At 22.9% G+C, this 24,657-nt stretch overlaps 1 protein-coding gene across 1 annotated transcript in view; it reads right to left on the bottom strand.

The window, feature by feature from the left end:
• Positions 1-24,657, bottom strand: part of LOC129608793 (cytotoxic granule associated RNA binding protein TIA1) — a 131,144-nt gene that overhangs the window by 49,375 nt on the left and 57,112 nt on the right. The window contains exon 2 of the mRNA XM_055520524.1: positions 11,833-11,908. The gene's annotated coding sequence lies outside the window, so the exon portion shown is untranslated. The remainder of the gene's footprint in view (positions 1-11,832; positions 11,909-24,657) is intronic.

Here is a 24,657-nt window from a genome sequence, read left to right as displayed (position 1 = left end):
AAACGAAGGATGTGGATGTTAAAAATTTTGGAAAAATAATTTGATTGTGAAAAATTATTTTGCGTGTATATAATTTGTGCTTCGCCAATACGTGTAAGTGCAGTATGACACCATGGGAACTATGCGGTATTGTAAATATTTTAGTAAGTTTTTGAAAACATTTAAATTTGTCTTTTTAATTCCATCAAATTTTAAAAATTTGTGAGGGACTCAATTATCCATTTCAGACGCAGATGCATATTTGTGCGGTTGTAATTATTAGGCCTTTTACAAATCAAGAATGACTTGCGTTCTCTTAAATAAATACAAATGTGTTTTTCATATATAAAATTCTATAGTTCTGCTTTACCAAACTGACCCAACTGTAATAATATTTTTGATTCGAATATGTAAGTAATGAGAGAAACAGAAAAAAAATAATACTGATTAGCTCTTATAAAAATGAATGATTGGATATTTTTTCATACAACTGCAGAACAGATTGATGATGTAATCAAAGGAACCAGTTAAAGGTAGAAAAATTAAAAAAAATTTTCTCCAAGAGCTGGACTCGAACCAGTGATCTACCGCTCTACTGAGCTACGGAAGTATGGAGAAATCGCTGGCAAATTGTTCTTCATATTGCTTTATACGGTCATGTAAATGATTACCAAGTATTGTTTACATCATATGCCACATGCAATCTTCTGTTTGAAATTGATTAGCTATTTTCAGGTACTCTATAAATTAATAACATGTTACCTATTTATTTGAGCTAACCCTGTTTAATTTTTACAATTTTGCTAGCCAATAATTTTGACACATATTTTCATTGTAATCAATAGTATAACCCGTTTAATGAAATGTTGTTTAAGGATGCCAAACTTTAAGTAATATATTTTGATTCAAAAGAGTTGACGCAAGGTAAATGTGGAACTACAGTATATCATTGTCGTTAGAATATAATATTTAAGATTTTCATATCAATTGATTTATTAAAATTCATTCAAACTAGATTAATTATTATACGAAATCATTATTAGAATGATGATCACTATGTTCAAAATACGATAGCAATAAAAATACTCCTTATATAATATTATTTCACTTGAGTTACTGCTAAGAGGGAAACAAAGAAAAAGTGGAATTGTAATTAATTTAATCAGTGTGTATATGTAGATTATTTCTATATTCCTGTAAAAGATTTTCTTTATTTTTTGTCTAAAGAAAAGTTGAATTCATTTCTGTTTTAATTTCAAGAAAACCATGTACAATTAAATTAGTTTACTTGGATTTATACTATAGCATTAGATGACTATTCACTTATATATCTACTCACTTGTATAATATCACATAGATATAATAAATTTCAAGGATATTTTCATATTTTGTTCTTAATTTTTCTTCGAATTCATATGGTAGGAAAGCTCTTAATTTTTTATAAGAGCAATTGGTTTATATAGGGGTTTTTATTGATGAAATTTTACCTCCATATTAACATATATGTTTAATCATATATAATATAGGGGTATATATATGTATGTATGTGTATTTATGTATGATCTATATTAAATTTTATAATGAATTGATTTTTGTTTGGAAAGCGATAATAAAGAATATGGGGTTTAGTATAAAATAAAACAATCAACATCTCTGAATTGAATAAATATACGAAAATATAAATGAATATATTAAGAAAATTAAGAAAAAAAAACAAAAGAAAATTCTACATGAATCATGTAATATTCATTTATTAATTTTGTCCCTCTTTCTCTTTTATTGTGATTTGTTTTCTCCTTTTTTTTTGTCCTCATGTATTTTAATTTTTATATCGATGGTGCAGAGGCATGCTAAGTAACAAATTTTGTCAAAATGCGTCTTTTTATACCAACACTAAATTCGGACGGCCCACTTTCTGTGGTATAGATTTTAGTGAGATAAGTGTATTAGTTTCCAAGATCGGCGTGGTGAAAATATGTTAAGTCTACGGTCGAACGAAGGGCTTACTGCTTTCTTGGAATGTTTCTAATATTGGTATTAGTAATTTTAACACCATTACCCATTTTATGCTAAGTGTTCGACCTTTTGTGCAAAAACTAATTTAAGTAATTCAATTAGAAAAAAACAAAGAATAAAAATTTAACTATTCTTCTTTTAATTAAATGGTTAACTTCTAATAGCTGGCTTTTTTTCGGAAATTTGCGAACTTTTAGAAAACTCCTCAGTGAAATTTTAAATTTGCTACATAGCATGTCTGTGCGCTTCACCATCGATATAATCGTATATTTTTCCCCCTTTAGATAAAATCAAAGATTTTCCAATGATTTGTATTCGAATAAATTATTTTGTTTTGATATACGGGTTGAAAAATCATGAGGAATTTATTTTTTTTTTCATAATTATTTTCATTCCTGTATTGTGGAATTTGATTTTTGTTTTTTGTTCCCTTTTCTGTATTATTAATACGATACAAGACTCTTTATAATTAAATGTGTATGAGTATTTTTTTTTCTAATTTAACAAGAAAATATTTAAGATTTTATTTAAAAAGAAGGTTGAAATTGATAAATAAAAGATATTTTTTGAAGGGTTACGGGACAAAATTGAATGAGTTTAGTTTTTATTAATGTCTTCTTTTATTCATGTTGATTATGTTGTAAATAATAATTTATATATATATATGTATGTATTATGCGGTATATGATAATTATTTTCGAAAATATTAAATTAATTTTATTAAATATGTAAAATGTCATTAATTAATTGTTGATATTAAATAATTGCGTGTATATAATAAAAATGTTTAGATACCTATGTAGGTTAATTGATTTATAGGGTGAGAAATGTTTCCATAATGTCATGTTATTGTTCAATGAAGTGTTGAAAATTATGTATGTATGTTGTATTTTAAAAATGACATGTAACAAGGCTTGTTTTGTTTTTCTTGTTTTTATTTTTTTTATTTTGTTGTTTCTCTTCACCCATCCTTCCTTTTTTGCAATCTAATGCAAGTTATTAAAATATTTAAATATTTTGCAATTAATAGAAAAAACCTACATTAAAATCATGTTACTAGTAATTTTATTTATTTTATATTCACAAATTGAACTAATATTGGGATAATGGGATTGAGTAGTCGTGATACAAAAGCCTGTAAATATGCAAAGTCTTTCGCATAAAGTGACAAATAATAATCAGGGATGATTTTTTAATCAATTTGCAGCAAAAAATTTAATGAGTGGGGCGGGATATTTTCGTTTTCAAACTACGGTATGTTGAAAAAAAGGTAAAAAATTTTTCCTCCATATAAAAAAATACTTATAAAATTATTTATAAATAATTTTATAAATGAAATTATTTGCCACCTTACGCGAAATACCTTGTATTTAAATTATTACTAAAATCTGGCTTGTGATTATTCAATTTATTTTCAAGATTAAAAACAGAGGCTCAGATATACATAAATTTTCCTTTAATACAAGGGTATATTTAGTAAGGTATCAGTAGCTTAATTATTCTCAAACAGAAGGCTTGATTTTAAAATAACATTCCATGACTCATTCTGCTCCGATTTTTCGTACATTTTCTTAAACATTGCAAAAAAAACACTAAAATTTATTCAGTTAATTTTATTTTATTTTTTTAAATATTTATGCATTTTTTAATTTTTTATTGTTTTTTTATACGAACTCATTTGCTGCTGCGATTAAAACCAGTAAAATTAATTCAATTGCTATCTTAAAAAAATATTCACTAATTTATGCCATAATTATTATTTGCGTAAAGGTTCATTGAATTAGAATTTAAATTGATTTTTTTTTTTTAATTGGTAGAAATTTACATTTTTTTGTTAAAAAAATAAACAAGAAAAATATTTTAATAGAATAAAAATTATGCGTGAAAAAGAGAGGGAGACAGAGTTTAGAGTTTTCACATAACTAATGTGAAAATTATTTTAGATTTAGATAAAAAATAACATTAATTTTCGGTAAATGCAAAGTATAGCTAATAATTAATTTTAATTAATTTCATGTATATGTATTGCTTATAAAAAATTTAATTTGTTGCACACAAAATTTTTAATGTCTATATAGAAGAAATTTTTGTCAAGATTAACGATGAATTAAAAGTTCTTTATTCGAAAAGAAAATTATATACATGTTGTGATAAAAATTAGCAGCTAATCTGTAGATTTATCTTTCGTCAAATAATCATCGGAATTTGGACAAATCATTCACAATTTAGAAATAAGTACAGAAAATTTTCAACATTTTGCTTAAATTTGAAAAAAAATTGTGTTTTTTGGTGTTGTAAAACTTGTATAAAACATAGTATTATAAAAAAAAATCCGAATCCAATTCATTTTATTTGAACCTAATTTCTACTTTATATCTAAAATACAAGGCGAAAATCAGTAACAAGTAAAAATTATGAAAGAATCTGGAAAAATTTTCAATTTACAATTCGTGGTAGAACCAATCATTTTAAGTTCTTATACAATGAAGGATTGAATTCGTTTTAAAAATAATTTTTGTTCCATTTGGCAATATGATAACTAATTTTTAAACTTCATCCCTAATAATTTACATTACAGTTAAACAGCGTTTTTTTACGTTAAATAAATTCCATGAAATTTCCATTGAATTTCATAGATTTTCTTAAAAATTTTCTTTACAAAATCTGCAAACCTTCATACTTCTATAATGATTGGACATTCTATCAATATTTTTTCATATTTTTTTGTTTAAAAATTCAATTTAATTTTAATACCTACTCAATTTTCTTTTTACCCACCATACCATTTTTTATTGAATATTATTGGTAAAATACACTAAACAATTTTTTTTTGTTTAAACTTTTCCAGAAAATTTATATGTAATTGCTAGAATTAAATATTTTTCTTGAAAAAACTTTCAAATTATTTAAAAAAAAAAAAAAACAAAAATGTGGAATTTCAAGTTTATATGGTGGAAGATAGAAAAGAACAAAAAAAAAAAATTATAAATCCTCCATTTAAAACTAAGAAAACTTTTATAATAGAAATATTTGTGTATGCAGTGGTTTAAGAAAATTTTGATTTTCTTTTAAACAAAATTAAGGAAAACTTTTGCGACAAAATTCGTTGAATTTCTAGTTTAAAATCTTTTAAAAAGTATAACAATAAAAAAACAAATGTTATTCTTTATCTAATTAATTCCGAAATTTCGTTTTTTTTTTTTAACTTCTATTTAGTTTATTCAATTGAAAATCATAAAATATCTTATATATCTAAGACAATCCTTGATACAAAGAAGATTCAATGTTTTAAAGTTCTATAATTTAAATAATAAAACCAAACTTTGGGTCTTTGGAAATTATCATTTTTTTTTTTATTATTTATTCAATTTATATTAAGTTTTCTTATAACCTTTTCATATTCGTACACTGAAAAAACTGGTCACTATTTTGGTAGCGAAAAAAATTGCAATATTTTTACCACCATATTGAATACTAATTTATTCTGTAGTGATAAATATTGTGACTGTTTCTGCAACAGAACGTTATTCACTTACAATTCTTACTGTTATATTTTTTGGTTGTGCACTAATAACATATTGGCTCACATAAGATGGCTAGTAATTTCAGGACTGATTCTTTGATCAATTTCAAGGGAAAAATTGTATGGGTGGGGTACAAATACAATCGTTTTTATGACCTACAGTCTGTTGAAGGAAAGGTGCTAAATTTTTCCTGTTGAAAAAAGCTACCTGCTATCTTTTTCTATACATAAAATCTTGAAAGACAATGTCTAAATCAACTTATATAGTCTTGACTGAAATAAATAATTGCGAAAACAGTAAAATTTGCTATTGCATTGGCAATCATAATATAACAACTTGTATTTTTTAGCAGTATAAGAGTATCATACGATAGCAACTAGTGCAGTGCAATGAAACATGATAGAAAATATTATTTTTTCATATTATCCCGATTTCTACCAGTTTTTATCATCAGGAGCATTGTAAAATTATGGCAGATATAGTAATTTTTTTTTTTGAGTGAATATTTCACTTTAAATATTGACTAAGTTTATTGAACTACCTTAAGTTTCAATGCCATTTTATAGATAATCTGTAATCAAAGTTCTTGTATTTATAGAGAAAATAATTATAAATTTAAGTAAAATAAAAAAAATTTATTTAATTTTTTAATTTGTTTTAAACCTTTAAGGTAAAATTTGCTACACTACAGTACCAACCATTTTTCTAAATACAAGTTTATACTCTTAATTCGAATTAACATAAAATTCGACAATTTTAGTTACCTAATAATATTATGTAAAATACATAAGTCAAAGAAGTCATTTTTAAATCGGAATTATATTTATAGAAATTTTTACTGTTGAAGTTCATAGAATTGAAATTTTTTCCCAACTTATTTGTTAAAAAACATACTAAGAACACATCCTTCATGTAAATCTGAAATTGCAATCTTATTAAAATATTTTTAAAACTAAATGAAAGTTTCGAATATGAGAAAAACTTAAAGTTTTTTGCATGTAGTTTCTCAATTTTTAAAACCAAAGAAATAATTTTGAATACTTTTAAAATGATTACGATTAAAAAAAAATTTTTTTTAGAAACAAAAGGAAAAACAACAAATTTATACAAAAAAGTTACGTGTACAAAAAAAAATATTTAAAAATTATTACAGGTTTGTTCATATATGTACTAATAATAAGCTGCACAAGACACCTACACACACTCATATGCATAAATTTTTTCTTGGGAATATAGTCAATATATTCAAATTATCTTGTTGAACTTTTATGATTTAGTTTATTGCTTTGGTTTTAGTTAAAGGACTAAAGAAAAAAAATCGGTATAAGAAATTTGTAATCTTTTTGCTTTTTATATAATAAATGAGAATTTTTTGTCTTTTCTATTTTTTCCCCTATCTACTCGTGTATTGTATAAGAGATTCCCTTCCGTTTCAAAATTTCCAATTCAGGTGGTTTATGATAGAATAAATATTTTCTTTTTCATTTTGTTTTTCTTTTTTCAAATGCTAATTTAAGCAAATCCTATGGAGGTACACGAATCATATATTATACAAGTACAAATTTATTAGAAGAGAAAGTGGAAACAGAATTATAATAATTCAATGATATAAGAACCAAGTATATATTTTATAATAATAAAAAAAGGAAAATATAGAAAAGAAAAACAAGAAAAAGAAAACGGAAAAATTAAAATAGAAAAATAAAAATGAATACAAAATAAGAACCACAAATTTAATGGATAATTTAACTTTGCGATACGTGCTTGAAACTTAATTCTAATATATGTGAATCTCTATGAATTTTTTTAACTTTTGTTATACGTAGATATTTATAAAATATCTTGTTCTACACTAATTTTAGAGTACAATTAAATATGTGTAAATATATTGTATATACATATATAAGCATATATTATAAGCATATATAAGCATACCTGTACCTCTTACGGTATATTATATAATAAAAATCTTTGAAAATTTGTAAGTTTGTCATATGTATGTGTATAATATATTTTATTTAATATTATTTTTGGTATTAAATTTTGGTTGCGGTAAATTTGTATATATGAATATATATATATATATATTATGGTGGCAATATTATTATTACACACTGGACTGATTGGAATACGTACAAATACTGTTATATTTACTTGAATTATTTGCAAGGAAGGTATACATAATTCGTATATATTTTTGGAGCGTATACTAATTTATATATCATAGTTATATAGTGTGATCATGTGTGTATATAGCAAAAAATTAATATGATATTTTTGAAATCCTTAAAGGTCACCAATTTGATTATCGTTATATTATGGCAATAATATAAATTTGTTATTATTATTGGTTACGTGTGCGTGCGTATAGGAAAATGGAAAATTTTATTTATTTTTTTCCTTTTTTATTTTCGTACCACCGATATTTTTTTTTTGTTCGGGAACGTTTAGTTATTTAGTAAATTTTTATTTCTTATTTTTTTCTATTTTTCATTTATAAATATATTAGTCAAAGTACGAAATGTTTTTTTTAAATAAAGTATACCCATATTAAATAAAAAATGATATGAAAATAAATTGTGAATTGATGTTATACTAAAATATTAAATTATTTTTAAAATTGTACAAATTGTAAATTTTTGTAAATATTAATATTATTCTAGAAAATGTTATTTAATTTTTTAATAATCTTTTCTTTTTGTCATATAGTTATACTTCTAGTTTTTGATTTTAAAAATAGTGATTTTGAATTCATTGGTTTTCATTTAATTAATTTTTTGTTTTTAAGTATTCCCCTGTTGAAATTTAATTGTAACTACTTTGCGTATATACTAAATAATTAAATATATTACAGTGTCTTGATTTTTAAATTTAAGGCAAAGAAAATTGAAATTCGAAAGAAGATCTTCGAAATTCCTTTGATTACATTACCAATTTGCCCGTAAGTTTCAAGAAAATTCGTAATCTCTTTTAAAATTTTTAATGATTACTCATTTAACATGTAATGTAATTAAAATAAGGCTAATATTTGTATTGTAAATTTTTTTCTGATAAAATATTGCATAACTTTAGGTGCTAATAAATGATTATTTTGTCTTTAAACAATTCGGCAATGCTTTCAGTCAAAAGCCGCTGCCGTTTGTATTACGAAGAAATTTTTGGTATTAAACTACCTATAAAATATTTAGTAGATTTATAGTTTTTAAAAATTCTTTGAATAAGAAAAACCTTGTTTTTAAATATTCAAAAAATTTATACAATAACACAGTTTGTTTTTGTTGATTGTATTTAGAATAACAACAGATCATTAATTCAATAATTTGTCATTAAAAGAAAACTTAATTACCGTGCCAAGGCGCTGTAAGAAAATAGATTGCATTGACAGAAGAAAATTTATCATAAGAATTTTTGAAAAATTTTAAAAGAGTTTATTTTTTTTAAATTCTTTTTATAAACCTACCATAAATTAAGAATTTCATTTAAAGCGTAAATACGAATAAAAATTGTTGTCTAAAATTGACAATTGAAAAAATTTAAACTTAGCAGAATTGTTGTTGCTTAATGGTTTGCGCAATATTACAGCCATAACAAAAATTTGATGTTAAAAATAATCTAAACATGACGTATGTAAAATAATATACTTAATTTCTTGTGATACACAAACATCAAAACACCTACAACTATATGTTTAGAATATTTTCTTCTAGAACCTACCGTTTTTATCTAAAACGGTAATCTCAATATTTTAAAATTTTTCAAACGGAAATTAATCCCATTGAATTGTTCTAGAGAAGAAATAAGAAAAACTGAACAAGAAAATGATTAGAATTATTTCTAGCACAAAACAAAAACACAAAAAAAAAACACATAACAAAAACTATTATCCTAGGAAATTTTAATCTTGGAATTATTTTAAAAAAAAATATTTAGTGTATAAGATTGTTAGTAAACATGAAAAAGAAAAAAAAAAACAAGCAAAGTTAATGAAAAGAAAAAAAACAAATTCTCATGTTATTTTTGTTTGAAAATTATTGCAAAACTTGGTTGACAGTTGGAATAACAAGGATATATAAGGATAAGATTTAGTGCACAAACTTGGTTATTATTATTATCACTTCCTTTTGATGTTTTTTCTTCTTTTTTTGTGTTTTCTTTGCAAAATTTTTATTATAGCTTAAGATTTTCGTATTTCGGAAAAGATACTTGAAATTTTTCTACTATTAGCATATTTACAGTTAAACTTTTTTTTTTGTTTTTGAATAAAACTTACATTTTTCTTATCAATATTATAAAATCAGTAAAACGAATTTGTACGGAGGCTGATTTAGAACACTAAAATTTAGGAAAAACACAAAAAAAAAAATCTTAAAAATAGTTTTTCTTAAATATTCAAAATGTCGATTCAAATAAAACAAAAATTTTATTAGTATTTTGTGAAAAATTTTTAATCGTAATGAACACTAGTGTATACGTGTATAATGGCATACTCTTATAATGGCGTCTATATTTATGTATTAAAATTCATATAAGTTATTTTACGAAAGAACAGATGTCGATTGCAAACAATTTAAGATTTTTATTGATTAAGACAGGCGTAACATAAAATATTTTTGAAAACAGTATTTAACTGTATAAATTTTTAAGAAACAATAATGCTTTCTAATTTGAGAGTAATTTCTGGCTGTGTCTTGCAATTCTGATAAATTTTAATAATATTTTGAGTATATAAAGTCTTTAGTGTGGTTTGAATTAACGATAATTATGACAATGTGCTCCACTTATAGTTTTGCTATAAATGAGTCTTTAAAATAGTTTATATATTTAATATGTACTTCAGAAGTACTCGAAATTAAACGAATATTTTTAAAGCAATATAATGCGAATTCTATTAATTACGATTATGTTATAAAGCGTTGTTGTTAAATTTTTGTATAATTTTTCATAAATATCTATTTTTTTTCCACCTTCTAAATATGAAATAGTGGGACATTGGGAGTGTACAAGATGATCACAAGCTCTCGGATGGTGATTCGCTGAAATTTTTAATTAAATAAGTCGTATTTGGAAAGGGGGGAGAGGATTAAAAAAAATCGGACTGAATATTAGTTATAGCTGTGAAACTGTTGCAACCAGAGTTAAGTTGCGTCCAGCAACGTTTTTGTCAATTAATAGACCTACGTAAATGATTGGTATCAAGTAATAGCTGCTCAAATGCAAAATTTTGGATTGAAAAACTGTAAATTTTTCAAAAAAGAACACTATTATTTTCTGAAAAAATTCCGCTTCTCGAACCTCCTATATCAACTCCTCGATGCATCAAATCATCCTCTACAACTTTGCTGTACACAATTTTCATGGTACACGAACTATTTTTCATGCAACTTTGAAAAATAAAAAAATCGCCTGACTATATGCAATTTTTCGATTTTTATATTTTAATAAAAATGTATAAAATATTTTGAAACATAGACTGGCTTTAATATTTCATATTTATTTTAGATATTTTCATACTCTGATATATTTAAATTGGGCTGCAATAAGACGGTTACAATAGTTATTGCTAAAATTAATTCAGATAAGATTTTCTATTGCAGAACTTTTTTTTTTTGATTTTCCACATTTAGGATTTTCTTTTTTCCTCAATTTAGAATTAAAATTAACATTTCATATGGCCAACTTGCAATTGCATATTAAAACAAAAAATTTATACTCCAAAAAAAAACTTTATATCAAAGTGAATGGTCACTTGACCTAAGCAATTTTTATCGCGCAAAAAAAGAAATTCAATTTCAATATAATTTGGAATTCCGTTTTTTCGTGTACTATTTTATATTCTAAAGAATATACGGTGTTATAAACGTACATACATTTATTCCTAATATGTGTACTCCTATATACATACATCAAATATACATCCCTATATTGAAATAAAAATCAACTTACCTCAAAATTTAAATATAATATTGAGCAGTTAAAATATTTATACAATATTTAAAGCTCTTACTATGTATGTACACCTATATTATTGTGGGTATTATAAACGCTTATATTCGGTATACATATATATATATATTTGTACACATAAGTGTATTTAAAAAAATACCACTTATTAAATGAGTGCAACTTATTTCTCCTTTAGTTTTAAACTTTGTTTGCTTATTCCACATCATTTTCAAGCAAATAAATTTATTTGTTTTGTTTCTTTTTGTTTTTACCTTAAAGAAGCCTTTGATCATTTTTAATAGCTTTGATGTACTACATACATATTATATAAAAAAAAAAAATTGTATATATTTTATAATATGAAACTCACCGATTTTTTTACAAAAGAAACAAATCCATATCCTTTTGATTTGAGTGTTTGCGGGTCTCGCACTACTCTGCAGTCTCTGAAACAAGAAAATCAAAAACAAAAACATGAAAAATATTATAAAGGTAGAAAAAGAAGAAGAAGAAGAATAAAAAAATGTTTTAATTACTCTGACTTATATTTGATATCTTTTGAGATTTATTTTGTTTTTTTTTATTTTTTAAGAGAAAAAGGGAATTCTAAATGCATATAAAAAAAAGAAAACTATTTTTTTTTCTTGCTTTGTGAATTTATAAAAGAAATGAAAGAAAAAAAAACCAGAAAATCTAGTATAAAAGTGGGGCAAATTTTGTGAAATGAAATGAAAACATTGAAAAAAAAAATTTTTTGTTTCCATAAGAAAAAATTTTTTATTAAAAGAAAAGAAGATGAAAACATTCACAAGGACGGAAAAACCAACATTTCAAAACTTTTTTCTTTTTCTTTTTATTTCTGTTTTATTTTTTTGTTATTTTTGTTGTTAAACAGAGGGATAGTGTTATTTTGGAGCTCCGCTTGGATAGATAAGTGAGTACAGGGATGTAATCGGGTACCTCTTTTTTCTGTATTAAAATTAAAGGAATTTAGCCACGCCAAAATAAAAGTGCGACCAATAAATTATTCATCGGCGATTTCATTTACTGCTTTTCATTTAATTGATTATTCCAACTGAACTGGAATATAACTCAGGAAAAATTAATTTTTGTCAAGCAGGACATAAGGTATACATTGCGTTTATTCAAAGAAAATAAATTTAAACTCATATATATCGTAAAAAATTTATTTAAATTTAATTTTAAGTTCAGATTCGTTGTTAAACAGTTTTATTACCTTAATGTTTTCTCCATTTAATATAAACGTTTAATAAAAACGGTTTTTATGTATACAAATGCCAGGAAACAAATAATTTTGAGAATCGGTTCTGTTTTTCCTACGAGAGATGTGCCTTTGTTGACCGACCGTAGTTTTAATAAATGTAATCGTACAATTAATCGTAAATATACATTAAATTTCAGTTTTAGTCTGTTGATATTTTAAAGTGTTAACAACCGAATTCAAAAAAAATTTGTTTTTCAAGAAACTATAGTTTTAATAAAAAAAAAAAAAGAAACAATTTAGCCACAGATTTCGCCTATTTCTATACTCCGATAACACAGGGCTAAACTAAAAATACTGAACTTAGGTGTTCACAATTCATAATTTCCATTCCTTATTGAATACATTACATAAAAACTCCTACACATTCTTGAAATACAACTCTGTCATTGAAAACAGAAAGTTATTACCGTAAAAAAATATTGTGAGAAAAAAATTATGCATATATATCTACCTATACATTGTATTTATATATCCAAGTCCTATAAAATTTACGTACAGATGTATGTGTTTGTATAAGAGGGGTTGCACTTTTAATGTTCAAATGTCCATGATATCAAAGATAAATTTATTTTAATTGTCGTTAAATTTCACTTAATTATTATTTCAAAATTTAGATGCATGCCTATGCATACGTACATATATATATCTTATATGTATGAAAATATACGTATAATATGTATGTATGCAATTTATAATATTTTTTAAATATTTACATATTTATACAAATTAATTTTTTACCATATATACTTGTATAAATGTTACTCTTATGTGTGTACCTGTAAATGTATGCGTTTAAGAAAAAAAAATATGATAACAAAAAAAAAGAGTACAGTTCTCATTAGGTTTAAATCCTTGAAAATAATTATTGTTTTGCAATAATTAGAGCGAAATGAGGAAGTTATACTTAAGATTTTTGTTATTTTTCTTTTTTGTTTTTTTTTTTCTTCTGTGAAACAAAAGTATATTACTAAAATGAATTGAATTTAAAAATAATAAAAAAAAAAAAATCTCTTATATTGAAATCAAATTTCGGAAATTAATTAATTTTTCTAGAATTTTTAAATTTTTTGTTCGGTTCTTCTTGTTTTTCTTGTTTTTGTTCATTCTCTTTTATATAGTTTTCTTCACTTTGAACAAAAATAAAATGAAATAATCCTTAAATTTACACACACACACATGCATAAATATTTTTTTCTTATTTGTAATTATTTTTTTTTTTGTTTTGGTTCTTTTTTTGAAAACATCCTTTAATTATTTCCTAATTAAAAAGAAAAGAATTTTATTAAAACAAAAACATAAAAAAATTGTTAAAGAAAATTATTTAAACCGATTTTTCTCACAAAATTTTTTTCTTAATAACATAAGTGATGATTGTATTGTACATAGTAAAATAAAATGATAAAAAAAAGGATATTTTCATATAAATCATTGAAAAAATAAAAAAAAAATCCCATATAAATAAAACAAAGATGAAGAAAAACAGGATTTATTCATTTTTTTTTACATTGTATTCAAATTGTGTTCAAAATTGTGTTTCTTTAATATTTTCATTTATTCATGTATGTATGTGTTGGGTTAAAACACATGTATTTTTCAGAGATAACATATAATATAAATCATACGAGTACACATAAAAATTACAATAATATTTTTTTGATTGTATACAAAAAGGAAATGAAAATTTTTATAGATTTTATTTTTCAAGTATTTTAATGCGTTTTATAATTTTATTTATAAAATTATTATTGTTTTTTTTTTTTATATTTTGTTTTTATCATCTTATATTATAAATTGTATGTCATATCCTTTTCTTTAGTTTTGTCTCTAATGAAATGTCTACTGTTTACAGTTCAGTTTGGAAATATTTAAATTGTATCATGTTATTCAGATATTGTGATTATTAAAAAATATACTTTTTATTTTATGTGATAGGAAAGAAAGATCTTGCTTTAAAGATTGTCCCAGAATGTAAGTTAAAATATCCTTGTTGCAGTATAATTCACCTAAATTGTTAGTAAACTATAAAAAATCTAATTTACTATAATTAAATTTATTTTATGTAAAAATTGTATGACAAACATTCATCTCAATTGACAAAAACTCAGAAATTTTTACTCAACTCCGTTTAAATGTGAATAAAATTAAATAAAACACTGATTCTCAACCGACCTCCAAGAAACATTTATTTCCAATATGTTTAACATAGGAATAATATAAAGCTGTTAAAAAATCTATTAATTTTGACACATTCTAGGGCCTTAAACTAGTTTCTTATGCTTTTTTTTTCATACAAATTCTGATAGAAAAAAAATCTTTGAACACACATTTTTTTTTATTTCTTTCCTTGGTTTATTTTGCTTCTTCAAAGCAGTAGACGAAGGGAATAAAATTACTAAAAATGATTTTTTATACGTGACCGGTAATTTTTCCCGGTCTTCACTGTACATTAAAAAATTATGTAATGTTTTCTGCGTAATATTTATATTGAATTGCAAAACTAAAAAGAGAAAATTTATTTTTAATGAAAATATTCGAAACATTGCATTAATTGCATTGAAATTAAAAAGCAGAAAATGTTTAAGTGTAATAAAACTATAAAATAAGAAAATTTATCTAGGTTAATAGATAATAAAAATAAAATTTAAATATAAAAATAAATATTTTAAAAATAAAATAATTTTTATAAAATCTTAAAGAAAATAAAAATTCAATATAAATTTTAATTAAAAATATTATAGATAATATTTTTTTTTTATTTAATAAGGAAATAATATTAAATTTAAAAAATATTTGAAATAAACGCTGACTAATGCATGAGTTAAACAGCTTTTTTTTAAAACTAACTTAAGATAATTACTCATTCTCCATGGATTTGTTACAATATACTGAGGAATTTATAGTGTTCTTTAATTATAAAGACCAGTTCGCCATAATCTCCACATATAACAATTTTACTACATTGGAAATAAAGTTTTAACAATAAGTAAAATAATATTACTTCTGAAATTGAACAGCAAAGAACAGTTACGATTTTCATTATTTCGGATAAGCCAATAAACTTCACAAATAAAATTTATTATCAAGTAGGTATTCCTTAACATTTTAATTATAGAGTTTTAACTGATTTAGCTCTTAAAAATGACTGCTTAAAAAATTTATAGTCGTTAAATAATAAATTATTGGCTCTCAATTCATATTTAGTTCAAGAGATGAAATTGTTAACGTATTTAGAAACTAGAATATGTTTTTATATAGGATTAGCATAAATGTATCGTAATTTTTTTATCGGAATTTCTAATAGGACAAATTAAAACGTAATTTCCTAGGTTATGCTTCATTTTTTTCTTCATGAATGCATGCTTCGTTCCTTTTTTCTCGTATTATAATAATAAAAATTTATAAGAATGTTTTCTTTAATTTTTAATATTTTTAGTTTTTCAATCATAAATAAACGAGTAGGTGCTCTTATATATAGAATAACTTTTTCTTAGTCCTTAAAATATCAATTTTTTATTTTAATCATGCTTGTTTTATTTTTGTATTTACATACATACTTTTATGTACCAACTATGATAATTGTAAATTTTGTATATTGGAATGTATTAACAACTATATAAAATATCTACTTAAGTTATACAAGAGGATATTGCATCCGTTTTAATATTCTAAAGACAAGTCATTTTTCTTCAACTTTTCTCATATACTATACGATTAGTCCTGGATGTATCCTTTACATATTATATGCACATATTTATATATAAGTTGATCCATTTTTCTTTTCTTATATTTTATATTATATATACACTTATGTGTACTATTCTGTAATACATCTTCATATTTAAATATAATTTTTAACATTTCTTTCGGATTATTATAAACGTATGTATATTTTTGTATGTAAATTTTACTCTCTTCACTTTAAGTTTTCTTCATTTTTATTTTATTTAGTATAAAAATATATTGAATCATTCATTGTCAACTTATCCTTTATTTTCATATATACATAAGAAATAATATATATGTATATATATAATGTATAATAATATATCTTTGTAGTTATATACACCTAATATAAATTTATACTTATCCAAAATGTTAACGTACCAAATAAATGCAAAAATGAGAAAAATATAATCGTAATATATATCCTTTTTAACTCCCATCACATATAATAATAATAATAACAATAATAATAATGATATTATTCTTACATATACATTTATACATATATATATAATATGTATTACAATGTGTAGTGGAGTATATACATCCATATATCACAGTATAATATTATAATATCTTATCTTTAAGTAATATATCTTATATATATATATATAAGCATATTATTTTCATTCTCATATATTAAATATAGTTACTTATTCATATATGCATAAAAATGTTCATGTTATATTTTTTTTTTATTCATAAAGTTAAATGCATAAATGCATTGATGCATGCATCCGTTGTCGTTGAGCATGAACATAAATATTTGCTCATAGATCATATCATTTATGCAAAATTGTGCATCGTTATAACCATCAAAGAAGTAGCTGTATTATCCTATATATATATATATATATATATATATGTATATTAATATAATATATTTATATTTAAAATACCAATGTAATATGACATTAAAATATTTATATAGTATTGCCATATAGCAAGTAATTTTTCTGTTATTAGGCTTAGTGATGTTAAAAATGTTGTGTGGAAAATGTGCAATATGAAAATGTACTTCAAAAATTCAATAGTATAACAAGGTGTATAATATTCTATATGCATAAAACGAGGATCACAAAACCTTATTTTAAATAATTTGAATGTTCTGTGAAGTAGAGGGTTAATTTTAATTTTATTATTAGAATTTCAACAAAATTATTCTTCTCACATTAAGTGCACGTTTAATAATACTGTTACAATATAATTATTACGAGTCCCTCAGATGGCTTAAATTTAAGCAAAACATGATGTATATACAATAGAGAGGTTACACTCCTATCAACGTAACAAGGGTAACAATTAATTATTATGCATAACAAAGAACTTTGTTGCAGTTATTAGAGTGTTATTAAGTTAGAAATTTGCATTTAATACTCTTTTATAATAAGAAATAGAAAACAGTATAACTATAATTTGTGCTTTTATTGAAAACTATTTAATTCTAGATACTACTGTAGGATTACTTGGAATTCTCCAATTAATCGCTTTGAATTTTATTTGAATAGAAATATTAAAAATGTGCTATTTAGTATTATTAAAATGTGACAACACTAATGCTAATAGACATCATAATATTGTACATATTACGGTTGTACACGATAACATGTAACCTGTAAGCGATGCATTTTCTTAAAAGGTTAAAATTTTTTACTTAATATTTTTTCGTTTTCCTTATTTTCTCCTACCATTTTTCTTACTATTTTCAAAATATAAGTAATTTCTGCATATAGATAATAATATAATGCATGTGTTTTGGCAGTTGAAGTAATACTCGTTGTAGGAACTGATGAAATTGAATCAAAAAGGATATATGTAATGGGATATTTTCAACGTTATATGAATAACTGTTACATGTAATATGTTTACTTTTATTAGATATATAATCTTGAGATAATGCACATGCTCATATAATATTTAAGGTAGGTACATTGCATGTGTAGATATTTTAAAAGGAGAGCAAAAGGTGCAAAGAAAATCTTTAAGTTTCTAATAAATTTTATTCTATTATTTATAAGACATAAGCGAGAAAAATATTATATTATTTTTTTTTCTTGTTTTTCATATTAAACAAAAAAAAAACAAAATAACAAAAAGACTTTTTAGGAAATGTTCGTTGAATTGGATTGAATTTTGAGGAAAATTTCCTTTGAAAATAAAATTTTAATTTTTTGTATTTTTTTTTGTTTTCGTAATTTCTTACTTATTTTTCTTGTCTTATTTATTCAACTTTCTTATTTTATTTTCTTTTTTAATTCTATATACTTTTGGGATAAATAACTTTTATTTGTACATGTGACACTTGATTGAATATCCTGTGAGGATTTTAATAAATATTATTTTGGTTTTTGTTGAATTTTTTGTTTTTTTACGGTTCACCACCCAATGGATTTTAAAAATAAATAAAAGAATGTTTTCACTTTGATAAAAAGACAGTAACAGTTTCGATAATTTAATTTAATTAAAAACAAAAACAAGTCATTTAATTTTTTTTTGTAGTAAAAAACAAAACATTTAATGTCTAATAAGACATTTTTAAAACCTCTATGATAAGACATTTAAAAATGGAAATTACACTGCATACTTCAGAAAATTATTTAAATTCCTCCCTAATTTTTGACAGTAAGTGTAATCATCAAAAACCTGGGAATTTTCAGTAATACTAAAAAATTATCTTTAAATAATTATTATTAAAGTGACTCTGCTCAAACATACAATTATTACAAGCTTACGCCCATTTGTTGTTATGCCAAAATCGGTCATATGAAATCGAATTATTTTACGGAAAATTTCCCCCCTATAAGTTATAGTCCTCCAAAGTCCTAGAAATGCCATTATTTATCTCTTTACTGTAGCGAAACCATGAGCAGTTTTTAAGTTTTGAAAATGCAGAAAACTAGTGGGTGCCATCTTCTACCGTTAGAATTTGCCGTTTTCTAAAATCCGTTTTTTTCTAAATTTTTGATATCGTTTTTCTTTTAAACTGCTTGCCATAGGAGCCTGATTTCCGGAACTGCAAGCTTTTCCAAAAATCAGTAAATTCGGAAAGCTATGACATTAAAAATTAAGGATGATTATTTTTCTTAAATTACTCAATTAACCTTTGAATTCGAGCATTATGTTAGCGCCTCTTTGAACTTTTTTTTTTTGGCTCATCCTAAATGTATGCAATCCTTAAAATATATTTGTTTATGAATAAAAGTATTTTAATTAATGTAGCAATACATAAGCAGTATTTTAACTTGCTGAAGGGAAAAGTGTAACATTACAAGTCACTAGTTTGATTCGACTTTATTTTCTAATCAAATTATGGTCCAAATCTAGTTGTTCTTTAGACTTTTTTTTGTTAAGGTGGTGAAATTCCTTTAAATATTTAATTTATAAAAAACTTTATAAAAATAAAAAATATATCGATCAAAAACACATTCTGCTTAAAAAATATTATTATTAACGGGGGAAAAATCAAAAAGAAATCAATGCAATCAATTATCCAAAAAAAAATAATATTAAAAATCAACGATATTTTGTAGCAATGATTCAATTCCCAATATATTTAAATTCATTAGGGTACTTATAGTCGTGTTATACTTTAGATTTTTAAATGAATTCAAATAAAATGTAGAAGTGTTAGGTGTTTAAATATATGAACAAATAATTGTAATAAAAATTATAGATATTGACACAAATTTAAGATTTGTTTATTCGCCCTACTAACTTATATAATATAAATATGCATTATAGTACAGCTGAGAAATATTGAAATTTTAAATTTAATGCAGATATTCTTCCAATTGTTATAATAAATTTAATATCCTTTTTAGAATTTTTCATTTTTTTTTTTTTTTTGCCTTTTTGTATTATTCAACTGCATATTTTAAATTGGGTACAAATAAAAAAAAAATTGTAAATATTTTCGTATGTGTGCATAATAATATAGTGTGTGTGTGTATAACTATAAATTTTATATTTTATTCTTGATTCTATTTGAATTTAATTTATATTCAGAAAATATATTTTTTAAAATGCAATTGCCTACGTCCTACCTCAATATATTTAAATCCCTTTTAAAATAATATAAATATAAAAATTTATTCGTTTTTTTTTTGTTTCTTATTTGAAAAAATATATGTAAGGATATACGTTAACGATTTTATGTACGATATTTTTGTACACTTACGTGCATATTCACACATTTATACTTGTATTTCTCTTATATAATATTATGTCAGATCTAAATGTCTGCCAAAACTTTATTTTCTATAGTTTATTTTTTCTTAGGGCTTTTTTTTTTCTTTATTTCCTTCTTTCTTTAATTTTTTTTTTTTTTTAAAATACCATAAGGACCATTCAAAATTCAAACATCAGGATCTCGTTTCATATTCAATGCTAATATTCTAATATTTATGTATAAAATGTTCAAAAATGAGAACAAAAAAAAAAACAAACGGAAATGAGAAAAATAGCGGTAAAAAGAACAACAGAAATCAGAGAAAAAAAAAATTATAGAAAAATCCTTGATATATGCAGAAAAACTTTTTTTTTTATGTGCCGCACAGATCATTTTTAGTTCAGCAATAAGCTAGTAAAAATAAAAAGAACCGACATGAAAAAAAAAACAACAAAAAAAAATAATTCCGAAGCGTTTAGCTGAAGGAATGCAAATCAGCTTAAAAATGAAAAAAAAAAGAAACGGAATATGTATAAAACATTTTAGTCACGCTTCCCTACATTCAAAAGGATCGTCTCAAACTTATTTTTCAAGCACACATTAATATAACAAATATATATATATAATATGTGCATTTAAGCGCACACATGCATACCATATATGCATACCATATATGTCAAATTATCATTTATATATATTTTTGTATGTACGTAAGCACCTTCTATTTTTTTTAAATACGATATATGTACACATATTTACCCTATACCAACCACCTATTTGTATTTAAATGAAATAAAATCGAAAACTTTATAAGCATAAATATAAAATTTTACCAGCTTCAAATAATATAGAAAAGGATTTTATTTTTACTTTTCTCTTTTTTATTTTTTTTTGAGTATTCTACAATGAACACTTAAGAGTACGAGTATATGTGTAAAAGGCAGTTTAACCACAATAAGGTCAAAATTATAACTTTATGCAATATGGATTTTAAAATATCTAACAATTTTATTTAGCATATTAATAGGCGTATATATATATACATATATACAACTATGTATATGGTGTATAATAGTTACAAAAAGTATTTTGAATATTATTGTTATAATGGTATAATTTTTATTCCCAATAGAAATTTATTGTATATTAGCGCGCGCTTTGATCAAACTATATACAAAGAGTTAAATTGTGCAGGTGTATTATTTGTATATATATATATACATCGGTATATATATATATATATATATATATATAGCAATAATATATACATTGGTATATATATTATTCTAATTTTGCTCTTATTTAAAATTAATCATATCAATATTGTAAAGTGTATAACAGAAAAAAAATTTTTGAAAGCGTTTTATATGTGCATTTACATACATGTGAAATAAATTGTCAAAAATTCATTAGGAAAGATGATAATTCTAATGTTAATAATAATTGTAAAATATACAAAATTTTTTAAGGATAAAATTTTATTTATCTGTAATACGTATGTCAATTGAATTGTTCTATTAATTTTGACTGTATTTTACAATTTTAATAATTATATTCTTTTTTATATTTTGCAGAAGTAAAATTCTAAATTCATAATATTCTACAAAAGTATATAATATAAAAATTTTTTTATTTCTATTTCAGGTATAACATCTCTCATGTAAATATTTAACATCCAACCGTAACTAAATTTCTGAATTTGTATAATTTATTATTTTATTTGACGAAACTTTAAATTTAAATTGCCATTGATATATTTTGTTTTAATACAAAGTGGTAAAATTAAGACAAAAATTACAATATTGTATAACAATAGGTTTTCAGATTTCAGATGGAAATTCTTCAAACTCTTTCATCAAGTTTAATTTGTTGCATTAATCATGGTGTATGAAATTAAAAAAAATCTCACGAAGACTTACATATGTATAAAATTCTTGTATAAATATAAAATATAAGAGTAGCTATAATTTTTTCTTTATTAAAATCATTATTAAGTGAAAAGAGCTTTGTGATCTAGAGAAAATAGTTGTGCATGAAAGTTGAAATTATTGAGAAAAAATAAGGTTTAGAAAAAATCTTGAATATCATTGAAAATTTAAAATTGTAAATAGAATAATAAAAAATATGAGATTGAAAATTTTATTTTAAGTTACACATACTTACACACATTTGTACATATGTATTTTGAAAATTAATGAAAACGAAATGTATTTTATTATTCACTCAAACGAATTTAATTTTTTAATGAAACACTTTTAGCGTGAAAAATTGAGATAAATAACAAAAGAATAGAAAATTATAGTAATAACCATAACGATTTCATTATGTAACAATTTCAACATTAACATTTTAGTGAACAGAATAAAATTTAATTTTTCAATGAAAATTATTTAGTGTGAATTTTCTATTTAACTTTTATACACTTACAATATTATAAATTTTATACATTGTGTGAATATTTACTTTCACACATAATATATACGTACACGTACATTATACGTATACATTTAATGTTATACACTTTGAAATTCTTTAATTCACCTTTTAATCTAAAATGTTATAAAATAAAATAAAAAGGAAGCGAATATTAAAAATGCAGATATTTAAATTGAGATGATTATTATGATTTGTTCAAATAGCGTATGCACCACACATACGAGTATTATTATTATATGTAAGAATATATACATATGTAGTATGTATATAATTTCTTATAGATGTATCATAAATGTACTCAATGTACGATAAACTTTTTAGTGTTATAAATTTTGTGTGAAAACTTTGTAAATGCCCCATGGGTATTAATTTTCTCAAAAAAAAAAAAAAAAAGAATAATACCACGAATCTAGTATTCTAATATTCTTTTATGGTGTTAAAATTTATACTAAAATTTTATAGTTTTATTTAAAAGTTTGATTGTTTTGTTCCAGCAATTTATTTTTATAGGTTTTTAGAAATGATAGAGGGCATTCTTTGCCACTCAAAAAAAGAAAAACTTCTATTCCTTATAATTTCACTTGAAAATGCTCAATTAATGTAGAAAAGTTTAAAATTATAAGTATAATTATTTCGAACAGTGGTCTCCTAATGTTTCATATTCTAGTAATTCTTAAATCAATTGTATTATTGTTTATTTATCACCTAAAATAAGAACTGCAAAGAATTACAAAAACAATGTTTGTAAAGCTAGATGCGCTTTATAGCTTTAATTTTGCTCGATATGGGTTATATTTTGTCATAACTCGTATTTTAAATTTTCGAGTTAAATATATTTTGGATTCAACCTTTTGGTTAATCCTAAATTTGGCAACTTATTACTTATTAAATTTTCAAAGAGTTGCTTAAGTTTTATTGTGTTGGTTCCAGACCAGTTACATATAATTTTTTTTCTGAAGTCTTGAATTTTCACATTATGATCCACTTATAGTATATTAGAATAATTACTTCTAAATCAATTTTATTAATGGAAAAATTCACATTTTGTGTTTCCGGTTTGCTTTAATTAAAGTAATAATATTATTAATATTTAAAATAATTATTCTATTCCATTTTAATTATTTTAATACCATTTTTTTAATTGTTATAAAATATCTTCTTTAACATATAGTTTTTTGTATATTAAATTAAAGGAATATGGAAATTGTTATAATTTACCTTCAAATAATGTTAACAGTATGTCATTTACAAAATATATTTTATTAAAATTACTGTTTCTGTTTTCTTAGCTAAAAATCTCGTAGTCTTTTCATAAATTAAAAGTCATTATACTCAAATAATTTTCATTAAAAATTTATAGGCGAATTAAAAATTATAATTATTTTTTATATATTATAGCTAATAAAAATTCAAAGATTTTCTTATTTTATAGGTCTCAAATTTTTTTTCTATTATATTATTTGTCACTATTTAATTTTCTAAATTTATAATTTTTTTTATCATACTTCGCTCTTGATAGGGCTGGTGCATGATACCATAGATAACCATTTTCTTGCGTTATTGAGTTTACAAGGTATATAACG

This window comes from Condylostylus longicornis, unplaced genomic scaffold (assembly GCF_029603195.1).
Source record: "Condylostylus longicornis isolate FDR11 unplaced genomic scaffold, ASM2960319v2 ptg000036l, whole genome shotgun sequence".
Classification (NCBI taxonomy): Eukaryota; Metazoa; Arthropoda; class Insecta; order Diptera; family Dolichopodidae; genus Condylostylus; species Condylostylus longicornis.
This window is presented reverse-complemented; position numbering and strand designations above follow the sequence as displayed.